The following is a 17,673-nucleotide window of genomic DNA, read 5'->3' on the forward strand; positions in this document are numbered from 1 at the left end:
CCATTCATCCTTTAAAATAAATTTGGATAGTTTGCAGGTTTTACTATTAAGAATAAAGTTGCTATGAACATTCATGTACAAGTTCTTATGTGGAAGCAAGACATTTCTCTGGGATGAATACCCGAGAGTGGATTGCTGGACTGTATGGTAAATCCATTTTTAATTTTGATAGGAATGACTGGGCTATATTCCAGAATGGGTGTAATATTTCACATTCCCGCAATCATTGTATGATTGCATTCTTTTCAGCATGTGCTGTTATTGATATTTTTTATTTTTTGCCATTCTTATGTGTATTGATATTGTAGTTTTAATGTGTGTTTCTCTAATGGCTAATAATGTTGAAAAATATTTTCATGTGTTTATTTGCCACCTGTATATCCCCTTTGGTGAAATGTCTGTGAATGTCTTTTCTGTGTCAGTGTTCAGTTTTCTAATTGGATTATTTATTTTTTTATGTTGAATTTTGAGGGTTCTTTATACATTTTAGATAAAAGGCTTTTGTGTGGTAAGTGATTTGCAAATATTTTCTCCCAGTATGTAATTTGTCTTTTCATCCTTTTAATGGGATCTCTGGTAGAGGAAAATGTTTTTATTTTGATGAGGTTCAATTTATCTATTTTTCCTCTTATGAATTACGCTTTTGGTGTCAAGTCTAAGAACTCTTTACCTAGTCCTAATGTCAGAGATTTTCTCATGTGTTCTTTTCTACGAGTTATAGTTTTACATTTAAGTCCGTGATCCATTTTGAGTATATTTTTGCAGAAGATGTGAGGTTTAGGTTGTGGGGATTTATTTTGTCTTGTTTTATTTTTTGCCAATGGATATCCAATCACTCCAGCATCATTTATTGAAAAAGCTATCCCTCTTCGGTTGAATTGCTTTTGCTCCTTTGTCAAAAATTAACTGAGTATATTTGTGTCTGTTTCTGGGTTCTGTATTCTGGTCCATTGATCTGTGTGTCTATCTCTTCTTCACTACCATACCGTCTTGATTACTGTGGACACTTTTTGAGAGCTGTGTTTCTAGCTGGTATCTTTTTATTGTTTTTTTTCCCTCAAAAATTTCTAAAATTAATTAATAAACAGATGCCATGAAGGCAACAATAGTCTCTGATTTCTGTCATTCTTATTCTAGTAGCAGATTGAGTCAACTATGATAAAAATCTTTTCATCTTACTCTTGTCTATTTGGATTTGTGGTTTATTCAGACAGTCAGGAGAGTGTTATATGTAAATGTTATGGCATATGATGTATTCAAAGTCTGGGATTTTTCTCAAGAGGCTATTAAATTCATAGATTCATGGGATCAGACACATAAACACTTAGACTAATTTTTAGTGCACTGTAAGTGCTCACTTTGTGTCAGTTTAATTGTTCTGGTTACTTTATAATAACTTATTTTTATGTTTATAGAGGAAAGAGAACTGGAGGGGGACAGAGGAGGAGCTATCATTTATTGACTGTTTAAACTTTGCTATAATCTTCCTGGTATAATCTCAAAAAGTAAACATTACTATTCTCAGGGTGTACAGAAGGAAATTGAACTTCACAGAGGATGAATAACTGGCCAGGATCATAGAGCTAGGTACAGCTTCTTAATCTTTCTTTTGGGGATGTTACTTGGGCAAATATGTATGATGTACCTAGAGCCAAGTTTATATCGCTCACTGGAACTGTGGACTCTGTTGTTGCTAATTCAACCATGGCTAACCTTTTCATGGTAGGATGGAGTTGAAATAAAAAAATATGTATCTAGCACCTGGGTTTCATAATTCTATATCCTGAACGGTGTTCTCTCTCAATGTCCTGCTTTGACATTGAGTGGTGCTTTACCAATTAAAGCCCTACTTGGTCATTTTAACAGAAAATTGTTCTATCTTCTATACGCATCTTTTTCTTTGATGTTCAAGGAATCCAAGGACACTTACTCACTCTAGAGTATCTGTCCTCTTTATCCCTACTTTATCCTGAAGCTGGACAGTCCAGGTAACTCAAGAAAATAACCTGTTCGTCAGAGCTGTTGCTAAGCCTTAGTCTTTCTTGGGGGGAACCTAACAGACTGTCCCTTTCACCAGTCTGAAGACCAGTTATTGCTGAAACGTGTGGGCAGTTCAGTCAAGGGGAATAGATTTTCTGCTTGTCTTCTCTGTTGCCAGGATGCTTATATATAATAACCCATGGTTGATGTCCTATGGGGCCTCAAACTAGGACTCCCTTTCTTCCAGCTCCAGAATAAGGATGTCTATCCCTCAACAATTTGGCCCCCAACAGACTATTCTTATTACATGTTCATGCCCTTCCACTCCAGAAGGACTTCCTCTTTTTTTTTTTTTTTTTTTTTTTTTTTTTTTTTTTTTTATTTATTTTTGGGACAGAGAGAGACAGAGCATGAACGGGGGAGGGTCGGAGAGAGAGGGAGACACAGAATCGGAAACAGGCTCCAGGCTCCGAGCCATCAGCCCAGAGCCCGACGCGGGGCTCGAACTCACGGACCGCGAGATCGTGACCTGGCTGAAGTCGGACGCTTAACCGACTGCGCCACCCAGGCGCCCCAGGACTTCCTCTTAATAAGGCTCTAAGCCTCATTCAGGCAAGATGCATCAAATGTGGCTATGACAGAGAGAAACAAAGGCCAGAGGAAAAAAGTGAATCATCTTTCAGAAGCTGCTGAGGTGAGAGTGGGGTTGTCAATGGAGGGACTGTGAAACAGAGAGTAAGCACTCATAAAGCCCGTACTAATATTCCAAGAACTGGGAGAGTGTATTAATCATGTCTTTATTTTTCAAATTTTATGATGGTTTAACATGTTGGGGGATTTGCTGGGTGGGGAGAGGCTGCTCCTTCCAGGGATAACTAATTCCTAGAGATAGTAAATCGCTTGCTTGAGAACACACCTTTCATATGCAGACATACTGATCCAGTGCCCGTACTCTTAACCCTCTTCTATATCTAATTCTCATGTACCAAGCCAATATTTCTCCTGCCTTAAATCACCCCAGGGCCAGGTACCAAACAACTAGAGACCATCCCATAGCCCAGAGCCCACTGAATTTATTCAAACTAGTCAATCCAAGCTGTTTACCCTGCCTCATTCCATCCTTCCTGTGGAAAGCACAGTAAAGACTCTGGGTCATACTTTTCCTTCATTCCTTCTGCCTCCTGACCAGGGTGCTTCCCCCTGTGGCCCTGTGTGGTGGTATGTGTCCCTCCTCTTGGGAACTGTATAACAATAAAATCTTTCAATGAAATTAACCTCTCTGTATCATCATCCAGGCACCTCCATAAATATAATCAAGACAGATAGGCATTTTTCATATATGATCCCAGTGAGTCTCACATCTCCTAGGAAACTGAGGCTCAGTAAATGAGGATCCCTCAGTGAAATCACTGATCCTCAGTGAAATGAGGATTCCACAGTTTTAGTACAGAGCAGAATTTAAACTCAGGATTTTCTGACTTCATAGCTGAGTCAGAACTAGACCTTGAGCCCCTCGACCCCATATTTACTTTCTTAGTCTTTACCCTGGAAAGGCTGGGAATACAAGCTCTAGATTATAATTCAGCTAGACTCCTGCTATGGACTGAATTGTGTCTCCCCCAAATTCATATGTTGAAGCCTTAACCTTCAGTGTGACTATATTTGGAGATGGGGCCTTTACAGAGGTGACTGAGGTTAAATGAGGTCCTAAGGGAACGGTTCTGATCCAATAAAACTGGTACCTTTACAAGAGCTTTCTCTGCCATGTGAGGATACAGTGAGAATTCAGCCATCTGCAAACCAGAAAGAAAGCTCTCACCAGAACCTGACTGTGTTAGCACCCTGATCTTGAACTTCCAGCCTACAGAACTTTGAAAAAATAAATTCCTTTTGTTTAAGCCACCTAGTCTACAGTATTTTGTTATGACAACCTGAGCTAAGACAGCCGCTACCTTATTTTTTCACCTTGGCAAATTTCTTCTCCTCTCTTAACCTTAGTTACCCATTTAGCCATAAATTCTAAATTTATTTGTAAAGGCACAATTCTCAAATTATTAAGAATAAATCTCAGTTCTGCTGATTTAGCAGAAATCATGACTGTCAATGTCATGTTAACAAGCCAAACATACTTTTTAAAAATGCTTTAGAGAGCTGAAGACACAGGGAACATAGAAAAGAAACACAAAGAAACTCTGAAAGTAATGAGTCCTTCCTAGGAGAGAAGAGACATACAGCTGCTCTCATCACTAGAGCAACGGCACGAAAAAAGAACCTGCCATAGACGGGTGTAAGGAGAAACTGGCTAAATTTTAGTCAACATTTAATGGCCACATATGGGCTGCCATGACTGATCAAATTCCAAGGACACACAGCCAAGAGCAAGTCTGTGTCCATACATTCAGTTTCTCTTATGGGTCTTTAGTCAGGGGCAAGTGGGCAAAACGTTGGGAGGAGAGAAGGAAAACCAAAAGAGGTCCCCTCCTAAGGTGTATAAAGTCTCCCACAAGTTCAGAGCAGCCAGTTTCTAGAGTCAAGAGGAACAGTTTAGGAGAGTGAAAAGAAATCCACCAGAGGTACTCCAGGGTCCAACTATGAAGGTCTGGAGATGGGTCAGGAGTCCTCACAAGCAATCCAGACTTCCAACTACCAAAGCATGAAAACTCAGCAGGCAGACTGGGACAAAATCCTCTGAGGCATTCTGGACCTTTATGGAGAGAAGGGTAGCTTCCCTCCAAAGGTCAGAGGATGGGCAGCATGGCCAAAGGAGATCTCTAAGCACAGAAGAAGGAAACTAGACTGAAGAACAAAATAATCTCCCCAGCAAGCCAATAACCTGGCAGCTTGGCTGTAAAGCAAGGAGATAACTCCATAGTTCTGAAAACTGATGACCTGGCCACGAAGCCCAGGTGGGTCTCTAGGATCTTGTTAGCTTTCAGATCCCAGGGTCTGCTGAAAGGAAAGTCCTGATCCCACTCTTATAACATCTGAAGCCAGTGGTGAACTGCATCAGATGAAAACCACAACACAGCCAGACACAACTCAACTACAGCTCGAATTAAATTTCAATAGCCTGACTGAGAAGAGCAGGTGCATCTGGAAATGGCCCTTATGGCAATCACCACCCAGAAAGAAATCTATTTTCTTTGAAATTACAGTTTTTTCTCTGTAAGCTGTGTGTGTGTGTGTGTGTGTGTGTATGTATGCACACACACGCGTGCACACGTGCCTGCATATGCAAAAATCAGTCTGGATTCATACATTGGCATATCGCCATATATAAAAATCATCTCAAAATGGACCATAGACCTAAATGTGAAACCTAAAACTGTCTAGAAAAAAATATAGAAGAAAATCTTGGGACCTTAGATACAAGACCAAAAGCACAATCCATAAAGGAACACACTGATAAATTGGACTTCATCACAATTTCAAGCAGCTATTCTTCAAAAGAGCATGTTAGGAGACTAAAAGACAAGCCATAGATCACAGACTAGGAGATAACATTACAAAGCAAATATCTGCTAAAGGACTTGTCTCTAGAGTATATAAAGAACGCTCAAAACAATAAGAAGAAAGGGTGCCTGGGTGGCTCACTCAATTAAGTGTCCGACTTCCACTCAGGTCATGATCTCATATTCATGAGTTTGAGCCCCACGTTGGGCTCTGCACTGACAGTGCGGAGCCTGCTTGGGCTTTCTCTCTCTCTCTCTCTCTCTCTCTCTCTCTGCCCCTCCCTGGCTTGCTCTCTCTCTCTCTGAGAAAATAAACTTTAAAAAAAACTCAGCAATAAGAAAACAAAAAACCCAAAGAACATGAACCGAAGATGGCAAATGATCACATGAAAAAATGTTCTACATCACTCGTCATTGGGGAAATGCAAATTAAAATACCACTACATACCTACTAGAATGGTGAAAATTAAAAAGATAGACCACACCATGTATTGGCAAGCATGCTTGTATTGGGAATGTAAAGTGTTAAAACCACTTTGAAAAACAGTTTGGCAATATCTTTTTTTTTTATTAATTTTTTTTAATGTTTATTTATTTTTGAGACAGAGAGAGACAGAGCATGAACGGGGGAGGGTCACAGAGAGAGGGAGACACAGAATCCAAAACAGGCTCCAGGCTCCGAGCTGTCAGCACAGAGCCCGACGCGGGGCTCGAACCCACGGACCCTGAGATCATGACCTGAGCCGAAGTCGGACGCTCAACTGACCAAGCCACCCAGGCGCCCCAGTTTGGCAATATCTTTAAAGGTTGAACATGCACCTACCACATAATCCAGGCTTTCTAATTGTGGGTACTTACCCAAGAGAAAAAAAATATATGCCCATACAAAGACTTGGACACGAGTGTTCGTAACAGCTTTTTTTTTTTTTTTGCAATAACCACAAATTGGAAACAGCCCAAATGTCCGTCCATTGGAATGGAATGGAACGGAAGGGAACGGAATGGAATACCAAATTGTGATATAGCCATACAATGGAACACTGCTTAGCAATCAAAATCATGGACTATTGATACATGCAATGATATGGCTGAATCTCAAAATAATTGTTGATGCAAAGAAGCCAGACAACAAAGAGTACCTACAGTGTGATTTCATTTGTCTACAACTCCAGAAAATGTGAATTTATAGTGACAGAAAGCAAATCAGTGGTTGCTTAGAAATAGGAAGGTGAGGATGAGGGGGAAGAGACATTACAAAGGGGCACAGAAAATGTTTGAAGATGATGGACATGTTTACTGTCTTAGTGATGATTGTTTCATGGATGTATATGTCAGAACATCAATTTGGACACTTAATATGTGAAGTTTACTTTATGTATGCTATACCTCAAAAAAAAAAGCTGTTATTTAACATGAAAAAAATGAGATACTACCCACCAGATGGACTACAGTGAAAAGTTCTGGTAATACCAAGGGTGTGGAGAAATGGGAACTTTAATCACTGCTGGTGGAAAGGAAAGGATGCACAACTATTGGGGAATACTGGCAAAATTTACTAAAGCCAAACAAACACCTGTGCTAGACCCAACAGTTCTGTTTATTGGATGATACTCAAGAGGATGCATGCATATGCCTACCAAAAACATGTGCAGGAATGTGCACAGCAACTTTACTCGTATTTACCAAAAAAAAAAAAAAAAAGAAAAAATTATCCACCAATAGTAGAATGGATAAATTGTGGTATATTTTTCCGCACTTTCCTGAACTTTATTAAAGAAAGAGCGATGATGGTAAATCTCGAGAACATAATCAATTTTTTAGGATTCTTCCCTCAAAAACGTGACATTTGATTTCCAAACACATGCCAGAGCATAGATGGTTCCCAATTGTACTGTGTAGGTGAGAAGCTGAAATCCTAAAATGTTCACCTTCCAACTTTCCCCAGTCTGCGGTCTGTCTTTGGATCAGCAATAATTGTCTGAACAGCTGCTATGGCTTCATTAATTTTTGTCTGCAGCTCTCTGAGCAATTGTATATTTAGCAATCACAGAATTTGAGCAGCTCCATTAAGAACTGCATCTCCTGTGTCAAAACCAAGAATATGTTTGTCTACAGCAACAGGCAAGTCCTCTTTTGTTTGATTTGCTTTAACAACTGCATCCTGGACCAAAATTTGAATTGCTTTAGGATTATCAGGTAATCATCATGACACTGAATCTGAAGGTCAGCCAAAGTCATTACACCAGGCTTGAAATTGGGATTATTTACATCCAAATTGATCAATGGCTCTGCATTTTTAGCTGCGTTGTCAGCATTTTTTTCTATCATCAGCTACCAAATCCTTGTACTTTTCAGCATTATCTCCATATTCAAGTCTAATAGCTAAGCCAAGAAGCCTGTCAATTACTTCTCATCATCTTGAATCTTGAAAGGACAGTTAACATCTCTGAGATACTTTTCTTTTTTTCTTTTTTTTTTTTAACGTTTTTTTTTTTTTTTTTTTTATTTTTGAGACAGAGAGAGACAGAGCATGAATGGGGGAGGGGTGGAGAGAGAGGGAGACACAGAATCGGAAGCAGGCTCCAGGCTCCGAGCCATCAGCCCAGAGCCCGACGCGGGGCTCGAACTCACGGACCGCGAGATCGTGACCTGAGCTGAAGTCCGCCGCTCAACCGACTGAGCCACCCAGGTGCCCCTCTGAGATACTTTTCAAAGAACTTGGGCCAATCACTGCTGTGGATGTTTCTTAAATTACCTGTTTTTAATCTAATAGTGTCTGGTTTTCTGGTCTTCAAGCCAAACAATAAAGTTTCTAAATTATTTTTTTTAATGTTTATTTATTTTTGAGAGAGCAAGCAGGGGAGAGGCGGAGAGGGCGGAAGGCAGGGCAGAGTTTCTGAAGCGGGCTGTGTGCTGACAGCAGAGAGCCCGACGCGGGGCTCAAACCCATGAACCATGAGATCATGACCTGAGCCAAAGTCAGACGCTTAACCGACTGAGCCACCCAGGTGACCCTAAAGTTTCTAACTTCTGTTTCATCTTTACAGTTGAATGAAGCCAGCAGGATTGTTGTTGTCAAGAACTGTCAGCTTGCGTTGGAACATGATCCCTGTGTCTTGCTCTGGTCCTCCAGCCTTTGGCCTGGAGAGGAGAGGCAAGGAGGGGTGGCAGGCACCAGTGCAGGCACCGGCAGTGGCAGCAGAGAGAGGGCCAAATTGAGGTATATTTATACAAATTGTGGGATAATATTACACAGGAAAAATGAACTACTGCAACAGAGTGGCAACAGATTATCGAGCCTCAGAGACATACTGTGGAATGAGGTGAGCCACACATGAAGAAAACATACTCTGTGATTCCATTTTTATGAAGCTCAGAACAGGAAAAACTAATGGTAATACAGATCAAAATGGTGGCTATCTTTGGAGAAGTGTTGATTGGAAGGAGGCATAAGTGAACCTTCTGGGTTGTGTTCATTTACACAGAAATATGTAAAAATTCCTTCAGCTGTACACTTAAAATTTGTGAACTTTGCTAGATGTAGATTATATATCAATGAAAAGTAAAACAGTCCCAACAGTAGCAGCAACAAATAATGAACACTTAAATTCCATGATGTAAAGAGGGAAAGATTGGTAAGGAAATACAAAGATGCATGGAACAGAATTTCAAGAAATTAGGCAATGGAAACTTCATTCAGCAAGAATTTCTAATCATAAATATGTAGTTGCTCTTGCCATATCTCAGGGATTCTTAATTGGCTCTACTTCTTCCCTCCCTCATCCTCATTGTCTATTTTCAGACGTATTATCAAATTTCTTTCAAAAATTGGAATTCCTATTTATTATTGTAAATGATAGAGAAATCAAACTACGATATGAATGTTTCACTTCCCTAAGTTAGGAACTTAGAGCCCAGCCCAGACCCCCTTTGCTGAACTGAAAGATCCCAGAATCCAGTTGCCTCCCAGGTGTATCCACTTGGGATCTCAAACATTCAAAATAGACTCATCATCTCCTACCCGCTGTATCCTCCTCCAGGTTTATCTGCCACCCTGCATTCCCCATAAATGGTTCACCAGGAACCAAAAAATCAAGTTAGCTTTTCCCCTCTGCCTTATATCTCCTCCTCCAAGCAATCAAAAAACTCTGCTGATTCTGATCCCTTGGTATGTCTGATCTGTCCCTTCTACTCTGTACCTCCTACCTTCTTCTATCTTGGTCTCATTATTTCTTTTGTAGATTGTAACAGCCGTCTCTCAAAGAATGATTTGCAGTCCACAGTCCTCCTAAGAGTATGAATTGATCAAAACTGAACTTTTTTTTTCATTTTTATGAACTAATGATGCACACTTACAACCTGAATGCTAAAGTAGATATATATCTATATCCGGATAGATAGATAGATAGATAGATAGATAGATAGATATAGATCATTCCATCAAGTTTTGGTTTTTGAAAAAATGACATTTCATCCTAATGACTCAGTTCTTCTTCCTCAGGAAAGTGACAGTGGTATGGTAAGGTAATTTATAGGATCATTTCTCCCTCATGCGAAGTAGACCACAATCAAAAAGTTTGAAGGTCACTGTCTTTATTATCATCTTGCCTTTATTCCTGCCTTTCTTCTTCAAATACATGCACACGCTATCACCTTAGTCTGTACTACCAAAAAGTGATTTATGCAAAAAATATAATTGTGTCAATTTTCTTGCTCAGAATATTTCAGAGTTTCTACATTGTCTTCAGTGAGGATTATTAACATATTTTAGGTCCTTTTCCCTTTAAGAACAAATGAATAATAAAGTTTTTGACTTTCTTCTGAGAACAACATACATATACACAATATAATTTCATAAAATTTCAGAGATTTTGCAATACCCCTGAAGCCTATCCATAGATTTACTAGAGATTTCTCACCCGGCCTTTGAATAGCATAAAAGATCTTTTGCTTACCTACCAAAACCCTTCACTTCACTCCTCAATTTAAAGAAATTTCCAGGGGCTCCTGAGTGTCTCAGTCAGTTAAGCGTCCACCTTAGGCTCAGGACATGATCTCACGGTTCGTGAGTTTGGGCCCTACATGGGGCTTTGTGCTGACAGCTCAGAGCCTGGAGCCTACTTTGAATTCTGTGTCTCCCTCTCTTTCTGCCCCTCCCCCACTTGTGCTCTGTCTCTCTGTCTCTCTTTCTTGAAAATAAATAAACATTAAAACAATTTAAAATAAATAAATAAATTTCCAGGGGCGTCTGGGTTGGTTAAGCATCCAACTCTTGATCTCAGCTCCGGTCATGATCTCACATTTCATGAGTTAGAGCCCCACATCGGGCTCTGCGCTGATGGTGCTGAGCCTGCTTGGGATTCTGTCTCTCCTTCTCTCTCTGCCCCTCCCTCACTTGTGGTCGTGCTCTCTCTCTCTCTCTCTCATGCACACACAAAATAAACTTAAAAATTAAAAAATAAAAAAATAAAAGGAATTTACAGAACACACCATGTTCTATCTTACTCCTTATTTAAAAAATCAACTTTATTTTGGAATAGTATGAGATTTACATAAAAATTGCAAGATAGTACAGACAGTTTCAGTACACCCCATACCCATTCACCCCCATTATTAACATCTTACATCAGTATGGTACACTTGTGACAATTAATGAGCCAATATTGATATGTTATTATTAAATAAAGTTCCTACTTTATTCAGATTTCTTTATTTTTACCAAGTACCCTTCTTCTGTTCCCGGATCCTATCCAGGGTACTATGTTACATATATGTTACATGTAATGTCTCTTTTGGTTCCTTTTGGCTGTAATAATTTCTCAAACTTTCGTTGTTTTTGGTGACCTAGACAATTTTGATGAGTATTGGTCAGATATTTTATAGAATATCCATTAATTGGGACTTATCTGATGTTTTCCTCATTATTAGGCTTAGGGTTACGTATTTTGGAGAGGAAGACCACAGAGGGAATGTACAATTTTCACATCATATCTAGGGTGCATGCTATCAACATAACCTATCACTGTTAATATTAATCTCGATCCACTGGCCAAAGTAGAATTTGTTATGTTTCTCCACTGCAAAATTAATCTCTCCTCCCCACCCCCTTCTATGCTGTATTCTTTGGAAGGAATTCACTGTGCACAGCCCACACTTCAGGAATGTGGAGCTGTATTCCACTTCCTGGAAGGCACAAATTCTTTTGCATGGGAAACTGGTCTATTCTTCCTTTCTTTTATTTTTAAATGCTTTACCCCTATCTGCAATGCTGAAATAACAAAACAGTCCCCAAATTTTAATGGCTTAGCACACAATTTATTTCTTGTCCATGTCATAATGTCATCGTGGTTCTGCTCCACAAAGTCACTCAGGCACCCAGGCTGACAGTTTCCATCATCGGGTAACTACACCTTCTGATAACTTACAACTTCACTAGTTGTTAAAGCAGATAAAAGGTCCTGGAATGTTTTGCACTAGCAATCAAATGCTTCAGCTTAGAAGTGTCACATGTCACTTCTACCCCTAGCCCGCTGACAGAACTAGTTACATAGCTCTGCCTAACTACAAAAGAGTGGGAAAGTATAATCCTTCTCTGTGCCTGGAAGGAGAGAGAACCAGACAGGAGCGAGCACTAAAAGTTTCTACCATGAGCCTCCTAACCCACCTGCCCACCAAATAAAATCCTATTCTTCCTCAAAATCTCATTCAGCTGAAATGCTGTGAAGCCTTCACGGTCTCTTCCTGACAGACTTCAGGTTCCCTTCACACTCCGTCAGCACTTTGTACAGAGCAACATTAAAGCAACTATTATATTGGATTGTAATTGTTAGTTTGCATGTCCTGTAGAGGAAAACAGTCAACCTGCTATCCTTAGCATTAATACAGTGCCTCTTACATAGAAGATATCCAATAAACCTCTATTAATTATTGAATTAATTGGTGGATTTTATAATAAAATGTTACACAGGAACTTCATATGTAATACAATTACTCATAGATAATTTCTTGGCAATTGAAGTGGAGATTTTTTTCCCTTTACTACCTTTAAATGAAGTGTTGAATCATACCTTCAAAAATGTTTTACCTACATTAGCATGAGGAATCCTGTGTCTCAAACATATGGTCATATTTCTACTTTATTCCAGAGACCTGAGTTAACTTTTTATTTTTTTATTTTTTTATTTTTAATTTTTTTTTAACATTGATTTTAGTTTTGAGACAGAGAGAGACAGAGCATGAATGGGGGAGGGTCAGAGAGAGGGAGACACAGAATCCGAAACAGGCTCCAGGCTCTGAGCTGTCAGCACAGAGCCCGACGCGGGGCTCGAACTCACGGACTGCGAGATCATGACCTGAGCCGAAGTCGGCTGCTTAACTGACTGAGCCACCCAGGCGCCCCTTAACTTTTTATTTTTAAAAAATTCTCCCTGGAATTTTAAAATTCCAGTCTTTCTAATTGTTCTCTAAGATTCGAGAAGCACATCCTTTCATGGTTTGTGATTGGTTTTTGTTTGTAGGTTTGTATTACTTTCTTGCATGGTTTGTAATGTCAGAAACCTACTTTAACATGTGGTCAAGAGAGGAGAGTAACACCTTAATTGTAGGTGGAATGCATTTTTTCCACAGTGAATTTATCAGTTGTGTTGAATGTCTATATTGTACACATAAGTATTCTTCCAAATGAAAAGGTGGGGGGAGTGGCCTAAAAGGAGAGTAAGCCCTTGAAGAGCTCATGATGATGAATGTATGGACAATATGTCAGTAAACCTCAATAACAGACAATAAGGTTATAGATAACATGTGGTTGATATGTGCGTGATACAAACACCGAGTCTTATGAGTTCAAGGCTGACATGCTCTGGGTGCAGCGTGGGTGAGAGGGGAGAAAATCCAGAGGTAAGGAGACTACTTGGAAAGCCTTGTCAGTAGTTCCATCATGAAATTCAGGTCTACACCAGATCTCATAGACCACAGAGATATGTAGTGTGCAGTGACTGCATTTCTTACATAAGGAAGATATTTTAAGTGTAATTTTTCTAGATGTATTCTAGATTTATTCTATTTCTATTATTTTTTCACAAAAATTAGTAGTCATGTGTGTGTGTGTGTGTCAACTTTTCTGTTTTAAAAGGTAGTATACGTCTATGAGGAAACTTAAAAATATCTTAAGTTCCTAGATTTTAAGACATCTACTCACTTTAAAAAAATTTTTTAACGTTTATTTATTTTTGAGAGACAGAGCATGAGTGGGGAGGAGCAGTGAGAGAGGGAGACACAGAATCTGAAGCAGGCTCCAGGCTCCCAGCTGTCAGCACAGAGCCCGATGTGGGGCCTGAACCCACAAACTGTGAGATCATGACCTGAATGGAAGTTGGATGCTTAATCCACTGAGCCACCCGGGCGCCCCAAACATCTACTCATTTTTAAGAGCAGGTTACAGTTTACCATTCTATATTTTTATAACATTTCTAAATTTACTAAGTTACTCTTTAATTGAAAAGCATTCTGAATCAACAATCAAGGAAACTACTTTCCAAACTCAATACGTAAGACACTAATAGAACCCTCATCATCTTTGGGTCAGGTCATTGTGAGACTCATGTGCAAATGGCACGATGTTTGTGAGTTGAATTCCTACTTGACTGAGTTGGAAGTAGACTATTCCTATGCCAGCAACCAGCCACCTCACAGAGGTGGCTGACCTGGGGTTGGGGGTGGAGGGATGAGAAGATAGTATGGCTGCATCCAAAATGACTTAGAGTGATGCAGAAGGGAGGATAGCATTATCTTCCGTTACATGTATGCATATAAATTATTACCAATAATTTGCTTAAGCATATTGTCTTATTTGCTTGTTAAGGGTAGCAATAAAATGTTTGTCAAGGTGGAGGAGGAGTACCACTCGAGTATATGATCTTGTTCTCCTATTTGCAACAATTTTTTCTCCAATGTTTTGTGATTTTACAGAGCTAATTTGCAGACTGAAATCACTGGTTTCTAGTTCAGTGAAAGGAGATTTATTGGCACTGGAACAAATGAAAAGATCATACAGAATCTTAAACCCAAAGACCATACTCAGTAAAGAAATGAAATCAGAATGCTCTTCTGGAATGAGGAAATCAAAATGGGAACATGTTCATGTCATTGCAAATAAGACTGCATTTTATCACACATTTGAAAAATCAGTTCGGTATTTCATCAGAATTTCTCAATGTTCAATGCCAAATTATTGTGTAAGTTGAGAAAAGTTTTTTGTAATATGGCCAAAGTGGTAAGGAAAATGTATGTTTATAATGTGAAACAGGGAAGTGAGATCCGGCCAAAGTTCTAACTGTATTTGCGGTGGTAGCTTAAAGACAGCAGAAAGAATAGTGTATTTAGAAAGTATTCACAAAGGATAAAAAGCCATCCAGAATTATTTTATTAGTTGTTCACACACCAAGCATATTGAAATATGCATTTTAAAATAGCCTCTAATTGTTCCATGGCATCTAAGAGGTGTTAGACCAACCTCTTAGAGATAACTCATACTTTAAAAATAAATATATAAAATGGGCTTGCAAAACTGTCAGGACCTAAAATCAGACAAGGGATAGACAAAGAATTTATAATTGTCAAGGGGTGAGAATTGGGTATCAATATTCAGTTTCTTCTCTTTCCACTTCAGTTTTTACAAGGTAGTATTGTACATTGAAAAGACCATGGAAACAGGCCGAGTCTAACTCCCAGCTCTGTCATTGACCAGCTGTATTTCTTTGAGTGAATGACTTTATCTGGGACACATTTAAAAAAAAAATTTTTTTTAATGTTTATTTTTTTAAAGAGAGAGACAGACAGAGACAAAGAATGAGTGGGGGAGGGGCAGAGAGAGAGGGAGACACAGAATCTTAAGCAGGCTCCAGGCTCTGAGCTGTCAGCACAGAGCCTGATGAGGGACCTGAACCCATGAGCCACAAGATCATGACCTGAGCTGAAGTCGGACACTTAACCGACCAAGCCACTCAGGTGCCCCCCGGGACACTTACTTTTTTCATCTCTAAATTGGAAATAATACCTCCCTCTAAGATCCTGTAAAAATTACAGGTAATGTTTATTTAAAGTGACTAACACTTCATAAACATCTTATAAACAAAAACTGGTCTTATTGATCTATCTTTTGTCCTTTATCTCCAAATAGTCTGGGTGATCAGTAATCTTGATTATTCAAACCTCCTAAATATCTCTTGAACCCTCAGTTGTCTCCATACCCCATTGTCTGCCATCAGGATTACCTGTCAGTTCTCTAGCAACAGCCCCTGAGTCCAATCTAGAGTGATTTTTTTTTAAAGATTTTGATCCTGTTACTCTCCAGTTTAATACTCACAAATAGTCTCCCCTGGTCTTTGGGATTACGTCCTAAATCTCACTGTCTTTTGGATTAGCACCTAGATCTGGTCCTGCTCACCCCTCCAGCCTCATTTCTCTATGCCATAATTTCACGAGACATCCTGGCACTCCTTTCGGTGTCTGCATAGCGGATTGCAGAAACAACAGGTGTGGAGGCAGAGAAGAGAGTGCCTGGAGAGCACATATCAGGGATGGCACAATCTCCTCTGTAATCGGGGGTAGAGTGTATGGCAGATCCTACTAGGCTAGTCCTATGGATCAGACTTCGCGATGGTTCCATACTCAGTAAGTCATGCCTCTGTGATAGAGCCCAGAAACTAGAGACTGCTGTAGCACAGCATTGGCATTACAGTAGAAATAATTCCTCTGGTGTATGTTAAATATTATTTCTTCTCAGTATGAATCCATTACCTCACTCAAAGCACAGCAACAGCAAGGCCGTAGACTAAATTAAGTGCAAAAGTTAAATGATTTGAGTGGTGGCAGGAGACCCACAAAAGAAATGATCTTGTTTTTTTCATCTTTTTTGCAAAGAACAGGAGCTTAAATTACAGGGGTATCGAGAGCTAAAAGAATGGAAAGTGATCACCAAGTTGTGGGGGAATAAATACAAGGGTATAGATTAGGCAAACCCAATTCACTTACCATATGCCAGTGACCCATGAATTCAGGGGCCAGCAAAATGCTATCTTTGGATTAGGGTCAAGCCTTGCTCCTGAGGCAGGTAATATTCCCACAGGAAGCCACACTGACCTGTGGCCAGGCTGCTGGGCTTGCAAGGAGCAGATGCTAGGGATGATGGGTCTGTTGCACAGGCTGTTACACAGCTAGATGAAGCTCTATTAGCTGAGTGCGAAATTACTTCACCTTAACCTTTCATCACCTGCCCCTGGACAGCCTGATGGTGTTGTTCCCCCTTTACCTTCCTACCCCTACCCTCCCATCTCTTCCACCCCTGCATATTGTCCTAGGAGCCATCCGCTACAGCAGAGATGAGACTAGGTCCTCTGCACCCCTGGGCCAAACTCCACAGAGACAGCAGCAGCAGAGTAAAGAGGAGAGTACAGCTACTCCCCCAAGGTCCTTAACAGCTTCGGGAAAATGGCACTGCTTCATTGGCTAGTGATTATTTAACACTCCCTGACAAAACCTATGCCAATGCCTCCCTCCATTAATACGAGTTTTTTAAAAACTTTTTTAAAAGTTTATTTTATTTACTTTAAGAGAGAGAGAGAGAGAGGTGAGTGGGGTAGGGGAAGAGGGAGAAAGGGAGAGAATCCCAAACTGACAGTGTGGAGCCCAACATGGGTCTCCATCCATGAAACACAAGATCATGACCTGAGCCAAAATCAAGAGTCAGATGCTTAACCAAAATGCTTATTTATTTCATTTTTTCATCACAAAACATATGTGTATATTTTTTCTTTTTAATTTTTTTAATGCCAGTATAATTAATGTACAGTGTTATATTAGTTTCAGGTATACAATACAGTGATTCAACAATTCTGTACATTACTCAGGGCTCATCACATAGGTGCACTTTTTTTCCCCCCTTTTTATTTACATCCAAGTTAGTTAGTATATAGTGCAACAATGATTTCAGGAGTAGATTCCTTAATGCCCCTTACCCATTTAGCCCATCCCCCCTCCCACAAACCCTCCAGTAACCCTCTGTTTGTTCTCCATATTTAAGAGTTTCTTATGTTTTGTCCCCCTCCGTTTTTTATATTATTTTTGCTTCCCTTCCCTTGTGATCATCTGTTCTGTGTCTTAAAGTCCTCATATGAGTGAAGTCATATATTTTCTTTCTCTGACTAATTTTGGTTAGAATACCCTCTAGTTCCATCCATGTAGT

General features: G+C 39.7%; 1 pseudogene; it reads right to left on the bottom strand.

Moving 5' to 3' along the window:
* Window positions 1-7,315: 7,315 nt before the first annotated feature.
* On the bottom strand, window positions 7,316-8,536 carry LOC132660290 (tRNA-splicing ligase complex subunit RTRAF-like; annotated as a pseudogene).
* Window positions 8,537-17,673: the final 9,137 nt, after the last annotated feature.

This window comes from Panthera onca, chromosome B4, assembly GCF_046562875.1.
Source record: "Panthera onca isolate mPanOnc1 chromosome B4, mPanOnc1 haplotype 2, whole genome shotgun sequence".
Lineage (NCBI taxonomy): Eukaryota > Metazoa > Chordata > Mammalia > Carnivora > Felidae > Panthera > Panthera onca.